Source organism: Cupressus sempervirens, chromosome 4 (genome assembly GCF_028749045.1).
Source record: "Cupressus sempervirens isolate cs-2001-9-10 chromosome 4, ASM2874904v1, whole genome shotgun sequence".
In the NCBI taxonomy this organism is placed as follows: Eukaryota; Viridiplantae; Streptophyta; class Pinopsida; order Cupressales; family Cupressaceae; genus Cupressus; species Cupressus sempervirens.
In genome coordinates this window covers 234,056,906-234,079,838 of record NC_143121.1, presented here as the reverse complement: position 1 = coordinate 234,079,838, position 22,933 = coordinate 234,056,906, and positions in this window count along the sequence as shown.

The window sequence follows — 22,933 nt, the reverse complement described above, 5'->3', positions numbered from 1 at the left end:
AATAGTAACAAAATCATCTACAAACAAGTGTTTTGCAATCTCCATTTCATACCTAGCCAATAATCATAAAAACCAATCTGACTCCCAATATCAACAAGATTAGGAATATCCTCAATAACAACATCAAATTCCTCTTCAACTAATCAACAAAACCAACCTCTTCCACCTTGACTTTGAAATGCCATCTTCTCTCTAGAACAATTTTTCTAACCATCCAGATAACTCTCTTTTGAATTTTTAGACTCTAACCCCACAAACATCTATGAAATGCCTTCGTTATCCTATCCTTGATTCAATCAACCATTCTAGCTTGAAACTAAGTAGACACCTCCTTAGCTCGATTAACCAAACTAGATCCAAACCAAGTAGAAATCTTAGAAAGCCTCCTCTCCACCACATCATTCAGATTCACAATCAACCCAAGGTCCAATCCTCTTAGAGCCATCTTCCAAGATATTTACAAATCGTCTACAATAAATCATTCACATGATCCTTGTGATAAACTCAAATTGTTTGCAAGTGAGATCAAAACTTTCCACCTTGCATAAACAATTAGGAACTAAATCACAAGTCTAGGAACATAGATCTACAATACACAAGCTCTCTATGATTATGCCTCAACAAGATCAATCTTCCATCTTTGTATCTATTGATCCATCTGCAAGCCCTCTACAATTCTCAAGTCAAAACCATGATCTTACACCTCACAACAAAGAGATCTAGGACTCTAGAAAGGAAAATCCACAACCAAAGCAATATTTTCTAAGATCAACTTCTCCAACCCAAGATCTTGGTGCAAACTGCATCAACTTTAGTGATTGGTTAACACACTCAAGAAAACCTTCACTCTGATACCACATGACGCAATGAAAGGTAGGAGAATCACCAAAGGAGTTGTCCTAGCCCCCAAAAAATAACCACATAGTAGAAATAATACAAGAATGGAAGATTTGATACCAAATAACAACTCTTTATTCATAAAATAGCTATTTACATGCAATAGGCTTTGCTATAAGGCCTTTTGAGTTACGATCAAATAAAAAAACAATTACAAAAATAGTTATGCACGATCCGTCAAGATCCAATCTAAAACCTAGCTAGTCCAAATCCACACTCTGGTAGGAACCTCCAAGGAAGATCTAAACTTGTGCTCACAAGCCCACCAAGAAATTTCCTAGTTTTTAAACTACAACCACTAGCTTTTCTCAAAAACTTGGAACTCCACCACAATCCTTCTGTAAACTACCTCACATTTGGCACTTTGACCATAGACTCAGGAAAAATTTCCCTTCAACTAAGCTACAGTAAACTTAGGGTCAACTCTCTCTGAATGAATGAATAAAAACTCTAGAAGACCCCCAACTTATACCCAACTAAGCCACAAGTGAGCCTAGAAATTACAAAATTAAATAAATCCCTTCCATTAAATTCATATTTAAGCCACAAGTTAGCTCACAACAAACATTAAATACACAATTTTAACCCTCACATTATCCTATAGTTAACACGTGATAACCATGCAAAATACTTAGGACAAACCCGAAGTTTACAATCATGATTTGAATGCACATAGGAGAGGTAACCAAGACCACATATAGGTCCACAAAAACTCCCAGATTGATCTACATCATGATCACATGCTACATGCATTAAATGTATGAAAAACTCTAATCGGCACCAACATACTACCAAGTGTTAGTAAACTCCCAAGCATTACTCAGCAACAAACACATGCTGAACAAACCATACATGTTGAGCACAATAGTGAGTGCTAAGCAATAGTATCTATTAAGATCCCTTCAAAGACCAAGCTGCTTGACCAACAATAAACCCAAAAGTGACTGAGCACCACTCCTTCTTTGATTGAGTACCAGTCCAAGCACCCTCCAAAGCAATTATTAAGCCTCCTCCCAAGAACTCCAAAGTAGCCACTAAGCAAACACAAGATGCTCCTACATCATAAACCATTCACTTGATAGAAGTCTTTGAGCTCTATCATACTATCAGTGAAGTCTTCAGAGCCCTCTAGTTTTTTGAAGGGAGAAGAGGAGTGTTCAAATTACTAGCTACTATCCATTTAATATTTTGGTTGTTATGCATCATATTTTCAAGGGATTCTCATTTTTTTCTTTGCCCCCAAAGTTTGAAGCATATATGTTCACTAAATTCTAGTATGAACTAGTAATAGGGTGTGTGTAGGATCATGGTGTGCCAAAAAATGGTGATCTAAAAAATCAATAGTTTTGAAATATCTCAAACCATTTCAAAATCTATTCAAACTTTTTTCCCACCCACCCTGATACTGAATGAAAACAATTAATATATTTATAAGGTCTACTATTTTTTTTGATACTAAACCTATATGGTCAATTTTAATAACATCCTAAAAATGTGCTTTTGGCCTATTTTTATGTGATTTTTACTTCAAACATGTAGTTGATGACTTTTTTTCCAAAATTTTTTTATGAAATGAGAAGGGTTTCTTAAGAATGTTCTTATCTTTCCATAAATGTAAGGTTTTCTAAATTATGAGTTAAGTAATTATTACTTATTTTCTAATAGAGTTGCATATAAAGTGTTGATAGACACACTACTTGAAAAATAACTATAACGTTCAAATGGTAGAACATTATTTAAGTCCAAAAGATGCATGACACTCTATGTTTCTTTTACTATAAGGAAAAAAATGAAAAATTGAATTTTACAAAGTTTTGAATTAGTTAGGGTGGTCAGACACGAGATTTTTTTATTCCAAAAATACTAAAGTCAAAAATTAATTAATTATTATTTATTTAGAACAAAAATACCCAAAAATATGTGTCACATCTAGGCATAAGTCTACTACTTAAATCTATAATATTATTAAAAAATATTATCATTTGATTTTAACTAAGGTGGTCAGACATATGTCTATTTCTTATTTTTGTTCAAAAATATTTATAATATTGCATTAAAATTCAAAATTTTGACCAATCAAATTTTTTTTTTTCATATAAGTCCTAGTAGTTTAGAAACTAGATTCAATTTGCTAGATATTATTTCTCTCAACTTTTTGATATAAAGTTAATAAAAAGTAGAAAATTGCACATGAAGTTGACATAACCCTGATTTTTTTATTTTTTATTGCCACTTAAGAGCATAGTTTGGTTGACCATGATCCTACACATACCCAATAATGTCATGGAAATCTAGAACAATGGATTTCAAATCATAGTGAAAAAGAGTACCTAAAATTTTGTTTGCATTCCAGCTAATAGAAAACCTCCAAAAGTATCATTGGCCAAATGTAGCACATCATCATGTCTAAATTATATTTACTCATCTTAGATTATTAAATGAGCACCACATAAAACTTAGAATTAAGCAAGGTACTTTTCAATATATGCTCCTTAAAGTGACTATTAAGTCCTCTCAAATTTCAAAAAAGTATATTGACCATGATAGTAAAAGAGAAACCGGTTTAGCTTTTGAAAAAACTAAACCCTTTAACCTGAACATTTGGTTGACACCCAAGAGTGGCCCCATTTTCTACTAGTATCTTCTGAGGGTCCTTCACCACTTTAGTAGACCCTTTCATACCTAGGGGGAATTTTGCTCTTTTGTCTTTACCCATAACTATTTTATACTTCCTTTTGTTTTTATTATCAACCACTATCAAGACAACCTCTTCCAACATTGTAGAATCATAATCCTCATCTATCCCCATCCTTCGGTTAGGGTAAAATAGCTTAGTTCCCTTCAAGTTAGAGGAAACACGGCTATAAAATGAAACTCCAAAAGAGGATCTTGGCCAAGGGGTAATCACAAAAATATAGGTTATGCCAGTATGTGATCAAACTGGGGATGAGAGACTTATTGGCCCAACACATTTAGAGGAGTCTTGGGAAGCTTTAATCAGCATGTCCAGAATCTTTTATTGAATTAGGGTAAATATTGAACCTCTATCTCCTTTTATGGGGGGGATCTCACACTTAGAAGAGTGCAAGCTAGTAGGGTCCTTAGATTTAGATCCTTGAGACCAAAGTGTTTTATAGGGTGCAATGATAGACTCCAAAACCTTGGGATTGGGGAGAAGGGGAATAACCATCATGTCCTTCCTAATTAGTCTTGCACTTGCTATCTCCATCTACAAGGGCAGATTAGAATTAGCTCTCCTAGATCTATTAATTGGGGCCATAGAAGGAGATTACAACTATAATTTCCCCATCTCTTTAGCCTCTCAATAGATTTCTTAGCCATTCGTCCTTTGAAGGCTAAGTGGAAATAATTAAATTGATTTCTTATAAAGTCATTAGATACTATTAAAATATTAAAATTAAAAGATATGAATTTATATTTAGTTAATTTAATATTAGGGAATCATCGAGAAGCACAGCTTATCTATTGTCGAAAAGGAGGAAGCTTCCAGAATAGTGCAATAATATAACACTTGTGATTCTTATTGAGTGGGGGGGGGGGGGGGGGGGGGGGGGCGTAGGAATAATATAAATAGAGTGGAGAGCCCCATGGGAAGGATCTGGATTTGTTATTGATATTTTCCTATGAATTTGTGGAGCCAAGGGCTTGCAAATAATCAATTTGTCTTTGGGAACGAAAACTCGCAATGATAGAAATTTTGAGGGTGTGAAACATCACCTAAATTATTGCCGATTGGAGGTGGTATTACAGTCACTTCATTGTGATTGAGGGTGTGAAGAGGAAGAATAAGTAGGGTATTTGGTATAGGAGCTTGTTGCAGGAACACTATATTATCTTGTCATTAGGGCATAATACCTGGAGGATATTGATTGCATTGTCAGTAGAGACTCAAAGTGACTTTAAGAACAAAGTTTCTCTTATTCATTCATGCATATTATATGCTACTACTAGGTGTCAATCTTTATCAAAATTAAGCATTTATTTATATATATGATACTAGAGTTTGGATTTGATATTAGTTTGTATTCAGATCTTGTAAAGATGTCTCAATTGTAGATGAATCATTTTCTCTCAGTGCACTAACAAGTGAAACAAAGGATTATATTCATTGTGTATCTTGTAACCATTTATTACCAGTAGAAAATTAGGGTAATTTGTGATCAATTTGTTCAAGCCTCAATATAGTGGTATCAGAGCCTTTCATCCTACCATCCTATGAATAGTCAAAAAAAAAATGAGTGAGAGAGAAATCAAATGTTATAACAGGGAACAGTGGAAACAACAATATCAAAATCCATAGGTTGAAGGGGATACATCCTCAAAATATTTAAGAGAAAGAGATACCAGCAAAATAGTTCAAAATATGGAAGGAGAAGAAAATAGGGATGCAAGAGCTGAAAATAAATTTGATACCATGCTTGATATGTTGTCATGCTTATTAGCAAAAATGGATCAGCAAGTCACTCAAAATCAAAAAACAACCACTCAAAATCAAAACACAACTAAACATAGTGGAAATAATGAGGGAAGGTTTATACATCATGCTGAAGAAACTAGAGGATCATCCTCTAGGCCTCTTTTTCCCAACTTTATACCAAGAGAAGAACAACCACATGCTACTTCAGCTATTTCTTTTGGAGATGAAGCTAGACAGGCTTACTTGGAGTATACCAATCTCCCTACTAATGTGAGAGAAATATGGACATTTGATCATTTCATGAATCAAAGGAATAGGAGAGGAGGAAGGAATGATCACTATGCTCCAAGAAATGACTATCAACAAACACATGGTAAGATTTACATGCTTTCCTATGATGGAAGTAACAAATGCACTTGGGTTCAAAAGCTTGATAATTATCTTTCTTTGAGACAATTCCTAAAGAGGATGCCATAAGATTTTCCACACTACATGTTGAAGGAGCTGCTCACGAGTGGTGGTATCATGGGTTAGTCACTCTCGGACATAACCTTATCACTACATATGAGGAGTTTACTAACAAGTTGATTAAAAGGTTTGATGTCAAAGATCCTAAGGTGACTTTTCGTGAACTAGCACAACTAAAAAAACATGTTTCCCTTGATTCTTATGTGAATGACTTCCAATAGTTATCGGTCATGGTTCCTAACATCAGTGAAAGAAGATTGGTGGTCTTATTCATGGAAGGATTGATGGAGCCATTGAAGGGTTGGTTGAAAGATTTTGATCCTCCCTCACCATAGGAAGCAATGAAGAAGGCACGAGGTATGGAGTTTGCTGCCCCTACCAGAAAGTTTACATCAAAAGGAACATTTTCCAATCATGACAACAAGAAGTTTCCTAAGAAGGAGGACAAAGCTAAAAATAAGTCTACTTTTCCACTTGATTATGAGACTCTTAATGATTTGAGGAAGAAGAAACTATGCTTCTATTTTAAGGGACCATACAATATTAACCATGACTGCCTTATGAAACCTAAGGGGAAGTCAAGTCATGCAATGTGGGCACTAATTGAAGATTTTGATTCAGACTAGCAATCTGAAATTAATGATTTAGAATCAGAAAATTCAAAACATGATGAAGAATTAGAGGAAGAAGTAAAGCTTAAAGAGGCTCATCTCACAAGTATTCAATGAGAAGGCTCTTTTAGGATGCGAGGGGTTTTTTTTGGTCAAAAGATTATTACTCTTCTTGATATAGGTGTGACACACAATTTCATTGATACTAGGCTTGTTGAGAGGCATGGTATATAGATTGAGAAGTTTGAGGGAATTTGAGTTAAGGTTGTTGATGGTTTCACTCTTAGGTGTGACAAAATAATTTCAAATTTTCCCATGCGCTTGAATAACTATGAGTTCAAGGAAGATTTTTATGTGGTGAACAGGAGAGACACAAATATGGTTTTGGGAATGACATGGTTATATGACATAGGAATATTCACCCTCAACCTCCGTGAGATGGAAATGAGATTTGAGATGGATGGAAAAACTCGTGTGTTGAAAGCACTCAAAGACAAAAGTTGCAAGACTATTTCTTTCAAGAAAATGGAACATATCTTGCGTCATGACATGGTTGAGTGGGAAACACGTTGTGTTTTGAAGCCAACACAAGAAGAGCAGAAAAAACCTGTTTATCATCCTGATATACAAGAGTTGAGGATCAAGCATGACAAGGTCTTTAGCAAGATTCCACCTAGTAGACCTCCAGATAGAGGGATAGAACACATAACCAAATTGGAGGATGGTGCTAAGCCTATTATAGTCACTCCTTATAGGTTCCCTAAGTAGCTTAAAGATGAGATAGAGAAAACTATCAAGGAGTTGAAAGCTATGGGGCATATTAGACCGAGTAAGTCACCTTTTGCTTCATCAATATTATTGGTTAAAAAGAAGGATGGTACTCTAAGGATGTGTATTGATTATAGAATGCTTAACAAGAGAAAAATCAAGAACCACTACCCCATTCCAAGGATTGATGGATTGATTGATGAATTGCATGGTGCCAAGTACTTCTCCAAAATTGATCTGAGATCAAGTTACAACCAAATTCATGTGAGAGAAGAAGATATTGAGAAGACAACTTTTCATAGCCATTGTGCACATTTTGAGTTTGTAGTTATGCCATTTGGGCTAACCAATGCCCCTGCTACATTCCAATCTACTATGAATAGGGTATTTCATTTACAGTTGAGGCGATTTGTGTTATTCTTCTTTGATGATATCTTGGTTTAAAGTCAGACATGGGAAGAGCATCTTGCACATCTTGACATAGTTTTGGGTATTCTTGGTAAAGAATCTCTATATGCAAAGGAATCTAAATGTGACATGGGCATGACAAAATTACTTTATTTAGGTCACATCATTAGTGTAGAAGGATTTTGGATGGATCCAGATAAGGTCAAGGAAATTATTGAGTGGCCTACTCCGATGAATCTAACACAACTTAGAAGATTTTTTGGGTTTATGTGGATTCTATCACAGATTTGTCGATGGGTATTATCGCCATGTAGCACCACTTACAGATTCGACTAAGAAAGGGGCTTTTGTTTAGACTCATGATGCACAGGAATGCTTTGAGATGTTCAAACAACTTATGACTACTTGCCTAGTGCTTGCATTGCTTGATTTTACCAAACCCTTTGAGTTGTAGTGTGACGCTTCAGGTGAGGGGATTGGAGTTGTCCTTATTCAAGAAAAAACATCAAATTTCATATGAAAGAAATAAGTTGAGGGGCCTTGAGAGGAGCTATAGTATATATGACAAGGAAATGTTAGCCATTATGCATGCATTGGCCAAGTTGAGGCAATACTTAGTGGGTAGTAAGTTCATTGTTAAAACAGATCATAATATTTATAGACATTTCCTTCGGTAGCAGGATCTTACTGACCATTAGCAAAAGTGGTTAAGCAAGTTGTAATCTTATGATTTTGACATTTCTTTTGTTAAAGGTTCATAGAATATAGTTGTTAATTCCTTGTCTCGCCAACCACATTTGAGCTCTATAGTTGAGGTTTCAGAGGATTAGAGTCATTTGATTGTGGCAGAATATGCTAAGGATTCTTGGGCTTCAAGTATTATTAATGGGTCACTACATGATAATAGGTACACAGTGGTGAATGATCTTATCATTTACAAGGTGAGGATTTTCTTGGCTCCAGGATCAAAAGTGAAGAACATAGTATTGAGGTCCTTTCATGATTCACCATTGGTAGGCCAGCCCAAGTATTTCAAAACCTATCGACAAATTCGAGAGAGGTTCACTTGGAACGGTCTAAAATATGATGTTCTATGATATGTTAGAGAATGTGTTGTTTGTTAGCAAAACAAAAAAAAACCATACATACCCTACTGGTTTATTATAGCCACATTCAATTCCAAACAAGAAGTGGGAATGTATATCTATGGACTTCATCACAAGGTTGCCAAAAGTGCAAGGCAAGGATTGTGTTTTTGTGGTGGTTGATTGCTTGACCAAGTTTGCACATTTTTTCCCAATCACTATTTCATTTTCAGCCACATAGGTTTCTAAACTATTTTTTCATGAGATGTTTAGATTGCATGCATTTACACAAAAAATTGTTAGGGACCAAGACAGTCGGTTTATGAGTAATTTCTGGAAGGAGGATTTTAGATTGTCTGGGACTGAGCTCTCTCTAAGTAATAGTTACCACCCTCAAATAGATGGACATATGGAGATAGTCAACAAATGGGTGGTAGGATACCTTAGAAATTATATTGTTGGGTAGAAAAAGGATGGGTTAAGTGAATATACCTTTGTGAGTACTGCTACAACACCATTTACCATATTTCTATTCAGATGACACAATTCATGGCCTTGTATGGTTATGAGGCTCCTAGCTTTCTTGATTTGTTGATAAGTGATAGTAGAGTGCCTAGTGCTGGAGGTATGTTATAGGAAAATTAGGATATCATGAGGGCTCTTCATGAAAACATCCATAAGGCACAAAATCAACAAAAAAAATATGCAAGCCAGAAGAGAGTGGAATGCTTTTTTGAGGTTGGAGACATGGTATATTTGATGTTGCAACCCTACAGACAGTCTACTCTCAAGAAGAGTGGTGTAGAGAAGCTCAAGCCATGATACTATGGACCCTTCCGAGTCATTAGGCATGTGGGTGAAGTGGCTTACGAGCTAGAGTTGTCGACAGATAGAAAAGTGCACAATATTTTCCATGTATCATGCCTTAATAAGGCATTGGGACATCATGTGGCTCCTTCTATAGTTCTACCACCCTTAGATGATGAGGGTAAGTTGATTTTGATACCAAAGGCTATACTAGATTTTAGAGAGAAGTGATTGAGAAGCTATGCCATTAGAGAATATTTGATTAAATGGAAGAACCTACCTATTGAGGATGCTACGTGGGAGAGTGAAGAGATTCTGCAACATCCAGAGTTGAGATTGCTTGGGGACAAGCAATTTCTAGAGGGGCGATCTATAATGTCCCCATCTCTTTAGCCTCTTAATAGATTTCTTAGCCTTTCGTCCTTTGAAGGCTAAGTGGAAATAATTAAATTGATTTATTATAAATTCAATAAATACTTTTTTTAAAAAAATTAAAAGAGGTGACTTTATATTTAATTAATTTAATATTAGGGAATTGTCGAGAAGCACAACTTATCTATTGTTGGAAAGGAGGAAGCTTCCAGAATAGTGCGATAAGATAACACTTATGATTCTTCTAGAAGGGGCGGGCAAAAATAATATAAATAGAGGAGAGAGCCTCATGGGAAGGATTTGGATTTGTTATTGATATTTGCCTATGTATTTATGAAGCCAAGGGCATGTAGATAATCAATTTGTCTTTGGGAACAAAAAATCCCAATGATAGCAATTTTGATGGTGTGAAACATCACCTGAATTATTATCGATTGGAGGTGGTATTACAGTCACTTCATTGTGCCAAATTGTGGCCATGGGCTAGGTGTGAAGAGGAAGAATAAGTAGGGCATTTACTATAGGAGCTTATTGTAGGAACACTATATTATCTTGTCATTAGGGCATAATACCTGGAGGATATTGATTGCATTGTCAATAGAGACTCAAAGCAACTTCAAGAACCAGGTTTCTCTTGTTTATTCATGCATATTATATGCTACTACTAGGTGTCAGTCTTTATTAGAATTAAGCATTTATTTATATATATGATACTAGAGTTTGGATTTGATATTAGTTTGTATTCAGATCTTGTAAAGATGTCTTGGTTGTAGATGCATCCTTTTCTCTTAGTGCATTAACAAGTGAAAGGAAGGATTATATTCATTGTGCATCTTGTAACCATTTATTACTAGTAGAAAATTAGGGTAATTTGTGATCAATTTGAGCGAGGCTCATTACATTGACTTAGAAAACTCAACAATACAGTTGTCATCCAAATGTGTGCAAACCTTTTACATATTAAAGAGAATAAATCTGCATTTTCATAGAACATGGTTTGGACATAGGACCTAAATATGACCACTCTAATACAAGTCCTGGAAAACATGAGGCATGCTTTTCTTCGGGTGAATTTGTCAAGTACCAGAAGTGATCCAAAGGAATATGTTATACCTTTAAAAACCTTGTTATTCTAAAAGTCCAGGGGAAAACCTAACAATCATACCCACACTAGTGCATGTTTCTCCAAGTCAAGGGTTGGGTCTAGCTTAGGTTTCCATTTGTAAATATTAAGGATATTTCTTGGGTTCACTTCTAGAGACTAGGGACCATTTGTGAGATCATAAGAAAGGTCCTCTTGGAAAGCAAATGAGAAAACAAACAATTCATTTTCCAAGGTATTGATCTTAAAACTCTCTTTAAGAGACTAGGTCAAATTGTGACATTGCTATCAAGATTTGATTGTGTAGTTTTTCGGTCAAACTCATTGTCTCATATATCATGAGTAGTCATTCGAACACTAATCCATCTCTTGTGAGAATAAAAAAAATATTAGAACTCATTAGATTTAGGTGATTCTAATAGAGGTGAAGCACCAAGACTTCTCAAAAGGTCACCCATCCTAGTACTACTCTAGCTCGAGTGTGCTTAACTATGAAGTTCCCTCCATGGTTAAACCCACTTTGCTTGCAACCCCATTTGCAAAATCTTCACCAAGTGTTGTGCCTTATGAACCATTCATTAAAAAGCCCCTTAAGCTCATCAATTGAGAGGTATTTTCTATAGAATGTCAAATTTTGATATTAAAAATAGTAAATGATCTTAATTTATTTGCAAAATGTATAACACAACCCTAAAGTAATTGGTTACTAGGCACCAAAATAAAATAGAATTTTAAGTTTTAGATTGGAAAGAGTTCACCTAGTTGATCTAATTATAAATCAAATAATCTTCTCATGACATCTTTTGATTACAAAGAGAATCATAAGATTGTGTAAGACATAGAGGAGACACAATTCATTGGGGCTATTTTCAATAAAGTTCCAATGGATCCTATTGTGAGAGTGCCTATTGAATATAATATCTTTACCTTGCAAGTTTCACAATGAAAGAGAGTGTGTCAATTTTGAAGTCTTTAATTAATGTCATCTAGACCTTTATAGGCTAGTTATCCATAAAATAGTTTTGTAATATTTTCTAATTTATTATTCAACATCCCTACCATGCATGGCTCAATGATTGTACTATAAATTCTGCAATGTCAAAAGCTATAAAATATTCTACATGCATTATTTACACATTCTAATATGGAAATAATGTAGACCTTAGATATAAATAAATTTATGTGATACTAATATATATTTATATCTCTGTTCCTCTAAAAAGTTATTTATGTAGTGCCCCTTCCCTCATCCTAATTTGGCCCACAATTAAATTTTTGAAGAGGAAATAAGTTGTAGTAGGAAGATTTACATGAGGTATAACAAGTGAAAGATAAAATAGGAGATCAATTCATAAGTTTATCCCTAAAATAATGAAGAGATAAAAATATTTCAATTTGAAAAACCTCAGAAACTAACTTATGAAAAAAAAAGTTAAGAAAAAAAGAAAATATTGTATTGAATACTTCAATCCTTCCATGAACGATTATTACAAATACTACCTAATGATGAAATTAAGAGAAAATTTGGACTTCTAATTGCATAACTGAAAACTAGTTCTCATCATGTGAAACAAGTAGATGGGGAGTCTCTAGGGAAATTTTGAATGAAAGAAAATGACTTTCTTGCACTAAACATGTTGTGGAAACATAATGACACTTCATTTTTTGATGTGGAACATAGGGGTGTTCATACACAAAATAAAAATAACTTGAAGTTGAGAAGTATAAATTATTCATTCATTCACCCAAGTAAAATTAGTAAGAGATTAAATTTTTAGAATATCTTCATAGTTGATCATAATATCCTTACATGTTAAACACCATTTTATGATTGAAAATATATTTTGGTCTTGAATATATAGATCACTTGAATTGATTCAAACAATTATTCAATTATGGATTTGTTAAATATTGATAATTGTGATCACACAAATAAACATCATTTCACGAATAACCAAGTTGATTGTATAAAAAAGTATTCAATACTCTATATATATATATATATATATATATAAACCTCTCAATGTATTATGGATGAGTAGCATCCCTTGCAACCTTTTGTAAGCTAACAATATTTTGAAATATAACTAGCTCTTGATTCCACACAACTTGAAAGTTTTAAAATAAACATTACGCACGCATGTTTTATAAGCTCTACTACATTTAATGAATTCAAAGAACCTTGTAATAAATCCATTCTTTCTTGAAAAAGTAATATTTTATTGAAAATTGTATTTTTAGTATATCTAATAATGTAGAATTGTGGACAATTGTTTGAGGTGATAATTGAGATTACCAATAATATTTTTAGTTGTTAATACTAGATGAACAAAATTTTAGTTTAATTTTAGCTCAAATGATATTGTGACTTATCATTGAAAAGGTGTAATCGATCTAATAGTTTCTACGATTTTAACATTTCTAATAATAATTGTCTGGTTTTTAATTTTTTCTTCAATAAAAAATTGGAATGAGACTTTATGATCTACCATTAAAAAGATGAAAGTGGTCATTTTCATAATCAATGAGTTTAATTTATTATAGAAATTTATATGTAAAATAAACATTGTCTCTTCATTTAGTTAGTTCATGAATGTTACCCGAATCGCTTCATTTACTTCTTTGTTCTTAAAAAGCACGCACTTGGGAAAACATATTCGCTACAAAAAAGAACATAAAAAATATCTTTTAAAAAAATCATTAAGAAACAGGCTAAAGCAATTTACCATTGCAGATACAAATTCAGATGAGTAACTCACGCATGATTGGTGTAAAACAAAAATACTTTCAGACATAAGTATTTTAGTTTTTAAAATTTAATAACATTGAATAGTATAGTCATAAATAATTTGTTCCGAAAATAAACCTCCACGGTAAATTTAAAACATCTAAGAGAGCAAATTAAGTGCCCGTGGATACGAGTGATTCTACTTATTTGGGAATTCAACCCCAACAAATAAAGAGAAACGATTCACAACAAAAATCTTTGTGCATGGAACATAGTATGAAAGTCATTTAATCTGAATAAGCCAGCAAATGTGTGAAATTCTCAGTATACTCAGATACTCACAAGAAATCTGCCCTGATACAATTAGAGCAGCCAAGAATTTTGCTTAAACTTACAACATATTCACCATCACTGTGTGGTACCAGCTGGCACATAGAGACAATATACCACTTCAGTTTTGCTTGTGGAATGGCTCTGCATGGTTCACACTATAACACTTCAGGTTTACTTGTGGAGCAAAAAAACAATCAACCCCCGCTTCATTATCATAATCTGTTCCATAAAATAAAGTATCTAAATTTCTCCATGAGCCTGTGCAATTTGGATCATAAGATTTTCATCCATCCTCTGGCAGTCATCTCACATCTCATCTGAGTTTACTAGATTACGTTCCCATCTCCACAATACATACTAACATTTCCGTCCGAGTTAACAAGATAATCACCGACATTCTCATCTCTATACTCAATGATAATCCAGTAAACTCAGACGTAGATGTTAACATGACTGCCGGAATATCTAATGCTCTTGGAATTTTGAGCATGGATGATACAAACTGAACCTCATGGAGAAATTTAGATCCTTTATTTGTTGGAACGTAATAGATTAAAGAATCACATGGGGTGATTGTTGTTTTGCTCCATAAGTAAACCTGAAATGACTACCGATCTCCATTGGACCAATGATTAAAATGACAATGAAAAATGCAGAGGACTAGCGAGACCTAAACTGTGACAAAGCGCAGCGTATGTCGATGCAACTGAGGCTACATTTGGGCCATTTTATAGAGTTCCCAACCCTAAGCGTCATGAATGGGGAGAGAGAAAATTGAGGCGCCCTAGTTTCTATGGCCAAGCATGATCATCTATTTTTTCGCTTTTGAAGCTTCTTCCATGCGAACATCTAATAAATAGATTTCCAAGACATAGGAATTAAAGCTAGAGATGGTGGTTCCAAATTTCATTTGTCCATTCAAATTCATTTTTTTCCAGAAAAGAAGCTGTAAAAACAGTCCCAAAAGATAACAGCAGTAATAAATAAATAAAAACAGGGCAAAACAGGGTAGAACAGAGTTAAAATATATATATTTAATTCAATAAAAACTGTGTTCAGCAGCTGTTCTCAACACACATATATATAGCTATTACAACTTTGAAGCCTAGAGGCTTCTTGCTTTCTAGAAGACTCTAAAATCTGGAAACATCTTTTTGCACCAGCTCTCTTTTTAAAATATTTTTATTTCGAAAAACAGCTACAAAAGGATTCTAGAAATATTCTTTTATTTTTAGACAATCTTAACTATCTCTAACATCCCCCCTTAAAATTGGCCAGAAAAATCAAAAGAGAGGGGAACATTATATGACTATCCCCACTTAATGTTTACCTCAATCATGCCTAGCATGCCGCGTAGTTTTAGAAATTTGGTCCTCACTTGGACAAAATTAGAGATTAACAAAATTTGCTTGAACAAGATCCTGAATATAGTGAACATCAATCTCAATGTGTTTTGTTTTAGCATGAAAATCAAGATTATTTGCAACTTGGATAACACTTTGATTATCACAATACAGAGGAGTAGTGAACTCTGTGCAAAACCAAGCTCAAATAAAAGGTTGTGAATCCAAACTGCTTCCTTTCCAACTTCTTTTGCTGCTCTATATTCTACTTCACATGAGGACAATGATGTAGTAGTTTGCCTTTGGCTGCTCCATGTAATTGGACCTAACCCAAGCTGAAAAACATAACCATCAATAGATTTCTTATCATCTATATCACCTCCCTAGTTTGAATCGGTAAAGTCAATCAAAGAAACTGAGGACTTGTAACTATAATGTATGCCATCATAAATGGTTCCATGAATGTATTGTAAAATCTTTTTGGTAGCCAACCAATGAGTTTCTTTTGGTTCCTGCATAAATCTAGATACTAGATTGACTGCAAAACAAATGTCTGGTCTAAAATGTGTTAGATAAACCAGGCTACCAACAAGCTATCTATATAAAGTAGCATCCACCTTCTTGGAAATACATTCTTTAGTCAGCTTAATTCCAGATTGAAAAGGAGTAGGGACTGCCTTAAATTCAAGCATGTTAAATTTTTCTAAAAGATCCAAAGCATATTTTGCTTGAGAGATAAATAACCCATCATGAAGTCTACTAATTTGCAAGCCAAGAAAATAATTTAGTTCACCTAAATCACTCATATGAAATGCCTCTTTAAGATCTGATTTCAAATCATTAATAAACCCAATATTTGGTCCAACTATGAGTAAATCATCCACATAAACTACAACAAGAATAATTTCATTTTGCACTCTCTTCACATAAAGATTTTGTTGGTGTAAATAAGTATTTACTTATTACACTTACTTAAGTTTACTTAGGTTAATGCATTATTTAATTATTTTGCATTATTTTATTATTATTTTAGATGAGACACTCAGGAGTTTGTGTACTCTCATTGAGTTATGCAACTCTAGTTACGCACACGGTGTCTACAACATAGGAGTATGCATCATTCACTGAGTTGTCATGTTGACAAACATAGTTATCAACACTCCTCATTTAGCACATGTTGTCCACACCATAGATTTGTGTGTTACACCATTGTAGGCTTATCCTCACATCATCGCACTTAATCCTGTGCCCGATGGAGGATAACCCATATCTGATGGACATGTGCCTGGTTGTATGACATATCATTATTCTGACTTCTATGCATTCTAGAAGCTCTCCTGATGCCTTTATATACATGCACTCCTAGTGTACTCTCAAGTTGGCTAAGCTGGCATATTGAATGAATATCGTCATTCTGATTATACTCTGTCTATTTTAGTCTACTATGTGCTTGTGTTGAGTTCTTTAGTTCTTAGGTGAATTCATGCCTAAGCTAAATTCTTAAATGGTATCAGAGCTAAGGGAGATTCTTTGCACACAATCGTTCGAGACCATTCATGCTTTAGCACCTCGACACAAAATCAAAAGATCCACAAAAAATTGAGAGCATCTAGAGCCAGATCTGACCTAACCGTTGAGTTTGGAGCATCGATTCGATGAAGATCAACTATAAATTTGCCTATGTTGGGTAAAAGTTGATTGTGAGGAAAAATTTTTTTGCAAATCAAAAACCGGAGGCCTCGATTTGCAGTTTGAGTATGGTCATTCTATTGATCTAATTAGTTTAATTTTGGATCTGTATTCAATTTCTTCTCTGTAATTTTATTTCCAAATTTGGTATTTTTGAAAAAAAAATTAAATTGCCCTAGCAGAGAAATTTTTTTTGCTGAACTAGGTAGTGACACCCCAACTCAGCTCCGTATTTTCGGTGGAGTATTATTATTTATTTGCAAGGGATTTTTATTAAACATCAAGCACCTTTCAAGGTCCGTGACCCGTACGCATGCAATTTATCAGCCTATGGCCACATTAAATTTTTGGCTCCCAAAACCTTCTCCCGGCAGCTGAGCTCACAACCCAGCATGACTTGCTTATTTGCTAGGATAGTTTATATTTATAAATCACTTCATGTGCTCTCCCCTTGAATGTGGGATTAGCCCCACAAACATCCCACACTGTATAATCACTTTCATGGCATCAATCCAACATCGGCAGAGTTTCCTAACTATCACTGAGGATTAAATTTGGCAGAATATTTTAAGCTGATGAAAGTCTTCCAAATTCTAGCATTGTTCTCAGAATGTAGGGGACACATGACATAAATCTATTTGCCTAGACCTCTGCAAGGCCACGCAAGCGAATCCACGTGGAAGCCACATCATGCACCAGTCAGTGCTGATTCCTCTGCTCAATCAGCAAATCTGTACCCACATGGTAGTACACAGTTAGCAAGTCTGTACAAAACACATGGCAGGTCGTACATTTTCATACGATGCTGATGTCAATGTAGGGTTGAAGGTCGCTGATATCATCAATATATGATCTTAAATTTGATACCTATCTGGACGTCATTCTAGAAAAAATTATAATTGCTGCAATGACCATATGATCGTCAAATTTGACCCCGTGATTCCCTAATGCAACCCCTCTCCAAATTGACTTTAGTTTTTGCAGTCCGACTTTGGGAGGCCATAACTCAGACATACAGACTCCAAATCAGGTCTGATTTTTTTTTTAAGTTGGTTAGAATTTCTTGAATTTTTTAGTGGTGCAGCTATTTTCTTGTTTTGGTTCATGGATTGTTCAAAAATTGCATGTTTTGGCAACTATAATGGATAATCCTGCATTTTGCGATTTCAAAAGATCCGTACGAGCACATCTAGAGTCGAAAGTGTGTACTTTTTCATCTACTTTCTAGATCTAGCATTAGATTGTAGAGTTGTGTGGACAAAAGTGTCACTTTCAGCAATAGGGTCTTTCTTTGTTTTGTAATGCTTTAGAATTGTAGCACATTGTAAAGTTTCAAATTTGTACTCCATTAATAAGTTGTAAGAAGAAAAATTAGAAGTCCACAAAGGCTAAAATTGGCAAGTGACCCATTGTAATTGCACTACTGATAAAGTGCCCAAAGCATATTTTTTTTTGGGGGGGTTTTGATTTTGTGAAAAGGTGGGTGTGCTTGGTGTTGTGTTCTTTCTTTTCTACACATTTCTTTCATTTCTTGCATTATGGGAAACTTTAAGTTTCCTAAATTAACTCCTCATAACTATGCTTCATGGTCAATCAAAATGTGGTATCACTTAATGCATAATGGAGTTTCATAGTATGCAGATGGTACTCTTCCTAAACTAGTAGATGATAAGGTATTAGCAAGTGAAATTTCTGATTGGGTAGCCATGGATAGGAAAGCCCTAGGTTGTATATGTTTGAGGGTAGATGATAAGATCATGTATCAAATCAAGAAATGTACTTCATCCAAGGAAGCTTGGGATACCCTCGAAAGCCTTTATAGTAAAGTGTCTAAAGAGCATGTTTTCAAGATTGAAGATGAGCTTGTATCCTTAGATCCTAAGTCATATGATTCAATATGGGATCTCATCATCAAGGTGAATGGACTAAGGATGAAGCTTACTGATTGTGGGAGGTCTATCAAAGATGACAAACTAATCTATATCATTCATAACAAGCTACCATTAGAGTATTCCACATTTGTATCTTCTTTTAATACCTCAAAGACTACCTTAGGGTCTGCTTACAAGAAAGTCACTTTTGATGAATATGCTAACCTGTTGGATGATGAAGAAAAGAAGTTGAAATCAATGGGGATTCTCAAAACACCTTAGTCTAAAGCATTGGTGGCCAATGAGGGTTCTCAACATTCAACTAGACAATATTCAAATAAAAGAAAGGGTAAGAAGAAATGGAAGACCAAATCTGAGGATGCAGAAAAGACAAAACCACAATCAAATCAATAAGGCAAGTCTTCAAATTCTAACAAGAAAGGGTACAACAATAAGGAGAAGAAGAAGTGTGCTTATTGCAAGAAATTGGGTCATGAAGAGCATGAGTGTTATCTCAAAAAGATTGATGAGTTTACCAACATCATGAAGAAACATAATGTTCCATTGCCTAATGCTTTCAAGGAAAAAGGGTAATCTTCAGACTCAAATGGAAAAGGGAAAGCACTTATGGAAAATTTGAACTCTTCAAAGGAATGGATATTTGACTCTGGTGCCTCTTATCACATGGGTTCTTCAAAGGAGGATTTTTCTTCATTGAATCACTGAAAGGTACCACACATCTTCATGGGGAATGATAGCAGTAATGTGGAGATGGAAAATGGAGAGTTTCAAAATGTTCTCTATGTTCCAAACCTAAGTTCAAATCTCCTATCAATCTACCAAATCACTCACCCTAGAGATGGACATAGAGTTGAGTTCCTTCCAAACTTAGTAAAGGTGCACAGTCTCAAAGATGATTCCTTGGTTGCAGTGGGGAAAGTGAATCATAAAAAAAGGTTGTACTCGTTCTCTCATTTTGTACCCAAGTCTTCTTCCAAGGCCTTGTTATCACAATCCAATTCAAGCATGCAATTATGGCATGAGTGGTATGGTCATCTTGACTATCACTATCTTCAGCAACTTTGCACATACCAAATGGTGAAAGGTATACCTCAAATCAGCTTTTCTAAGGCTCAGTGTTTAACAGATTCAGTGGATATGCATCCAGAGGGGAAGTTACAACAAGGGAAGTCTTCAAGAGAACCGGGTGTTCTATAGATGGTTCACATGGTATTAGCAGGTCCTTTTGCATTTAGCTAGGGTCACTACATACTTCCCTTTGTTGATGACTTTTCAAGACACACTTGGGTCTATTTTCTTCATAGTAAGAATGAAGTGTTGGACAAGTTTCTAGCCTTCAAGGCTCATGTTGAACAGAATTCCAAGAAAGCCATCAAAATACTCTGAATGGATAATGGAAGCATGGATGTGAACAGAAGATTTAAGGACTTTTGTAGACATGAGGGCATTAATCTTCAGACTCCTTTCGCATTCAGTCTACATAAGACACATGTTGTAGTATTGAGAATCTAAATTCTCAAATCTATGGCAAGTTGCATGATTCACGCCAAGTATCTAGATCCATCATTAGAAGTCGAAGCAATCTCTAGTGCCACTCACATTCTCAATCGTTCTCCTCATCCAGCCTTAGATGGAAAAACTCCTTTTGAGGCATGGTGCAGAAAAAAACCTATTGTGACACACTTTAGAGTCTTTGGTTGTCCTACATGGGCAAAGAGATCTTCCAGGGGATGTAAGGCATAGTCATCTCAGCCTTGTACCTTCATTGGTTATTAAGACAGTGTGAAGGCATACAGACTTGTAGATCCTGGGACACATCGGATATTTGTGGAGAAGGATGTACATTTTGAGGAAATTTCTCCATGCTTGGGTATGTGCAAGATTATGGTGTACCAAACTATGGCCTTAAGTGGCAGTGAAAAATCAGCAAATCAGGGTTATGACAACTTGACACATAATTTTAAAGTGGTTCTAGACTTTATATCAAAAAGTTGTAAGAAAATAATCTATAGGAAATTGAATATAGTTTCTAAATTACAAGGCCTTATCTGGAGAAAAAATTATTTGATTGGTCAAAAGTTTGGAATTTAATGCAGTACTACAAAAATTTCAGGGTGAAAATAAAAGGTAGGTGTATGTCTGACCACCTTAATCATAATCAAATGATAATATTTTTAAATATAATTTTAGATATAAAAAGTAGACTCATTCTTGGATGTGACGCATATTTTTGGAAATTTTTATTCCAAATTAATAATTAATTATGAATTTTCTACTATACTATTTTCAGAATTAAAAAACTCATGTGTCTGACCACCTTAACTAGTTCAAAAAAAATCAAAATTAAGTTTTTTTTTTTTTTTTATACCAGTTGAAGCATAGAATGTGATGCATCTTTTGGATTTCACAAATCTTATATGGTTTGAAAGTTATAGCTATTTTTCAACCAGTATGTTAATCAACACTTTGTAGCTAACTCCATTAGAAAATAAGCAATAATTACTTATTGAACTCGTAATTTGACAAAACTTACATTTATGAAAAGCTAAGAACATTCTTAAGAAATCCTTTTCATTACATCAAATTTTGATTTAAAAAAAGTCGTTAGCTACATGCTTGAAGTAGAAAACACATAAGAACATGCCAAAAACACATTTTCGAGATGTTTTAAAGATGACCATATAAGGTTGGTATTGAAAGATATAGTAGGAATTATAAAGGTATTAATTATTTTCATTTAGTATCAGGATGGGTGGGAAAAAAGTGGGAATAGATTTTAAAATTCTTTGAGGCATTTCAGAATTAAATATTTTTCAGATCGCCACTTTTTGGCACATCATGATCCTGCACATACCTGCTTGTCCTCTACTCCTCTTCACACATCATATAGTGTGGAAACTAATAGTGATTTCAGTGATAGTGCAGTGAGTTCTATCGACAGTTGTAGGGAGAGGTCACTCCATCAGTTCAGTCCACATGCATACATCACCATAGTGATAGGTCCAGAATAGCAGGGTACATCTAGTCTTCCATATATAGGTTCAATGACAGATTTGGGGGACAATATTGATAATCTTCCTCCTCTTCTTGATGCAAAAGTACCTTCTTTAGTTTCCATGAGGGCTCTAACCAACTCTCTTGTTCATTCTCTTCATGATCAATCCTAAAAGGTTGAAGTGATTGTGGATAATTATGATCCACAGTTGGAGTGAGGTTCTTCATTAGTTGTAGAGACAGATAATTCTTTGGGATAGGTTCTTTAGCCAATTGAGAAAGTTTTAGAGACATCACTTATCCATTGGATTCTTTCCACACATAGCGGAAGTGTCTCATTTGTACCTTTGGCATTGTTTCTTCCTAAGGGGAGGAACACCATTATGTAGTCTTGGATCAGCTTCTTCATCAGAGAAGTCACTGTTCGGCATTCTTCTTTGGAGGGAGGGGGGGGAGCCCATCTAGTCTCTTTTCCTCTTCTCATCATTCTCTTATGTATATACTAGATGTATGTCATAATGGGGGGGTCTTGATTACTCCATCCATCCATGCATTTCTATTTATCTCTCTTTTTGGGAGAGGGTTTTTCCCATGAGGTTTTCCCTCTCTCCCTGCTTTATGGGAGATTGCATATCATTATATACATGGGTACCTAACATGGCCTAGAAGCCGGGACCCATTATGTATTTCATCCTAGATTTCATAAGCTTAAGGGCATTTCCCTAAGTTGCACTTAAGGGAGGGTGTTGGTGTAAATAAGTATTTACTTATTACACTTACTTAAGTTTACTTAGGTTAATGCATTATTTAATTATTTTGCATTATTTTATTATTATTTTAGATGAGACACTTAGGAGTTTGTATACTCTCATTGAGTTACGCAACTCTAATTATGCACATGGTGTCTACAACACATGAGTATGCATCATTCACTAAGTTGTCATGTTGACAACATAGTTATCAGCACTTCTCATTTAGCACATGTTGTCTACACCACT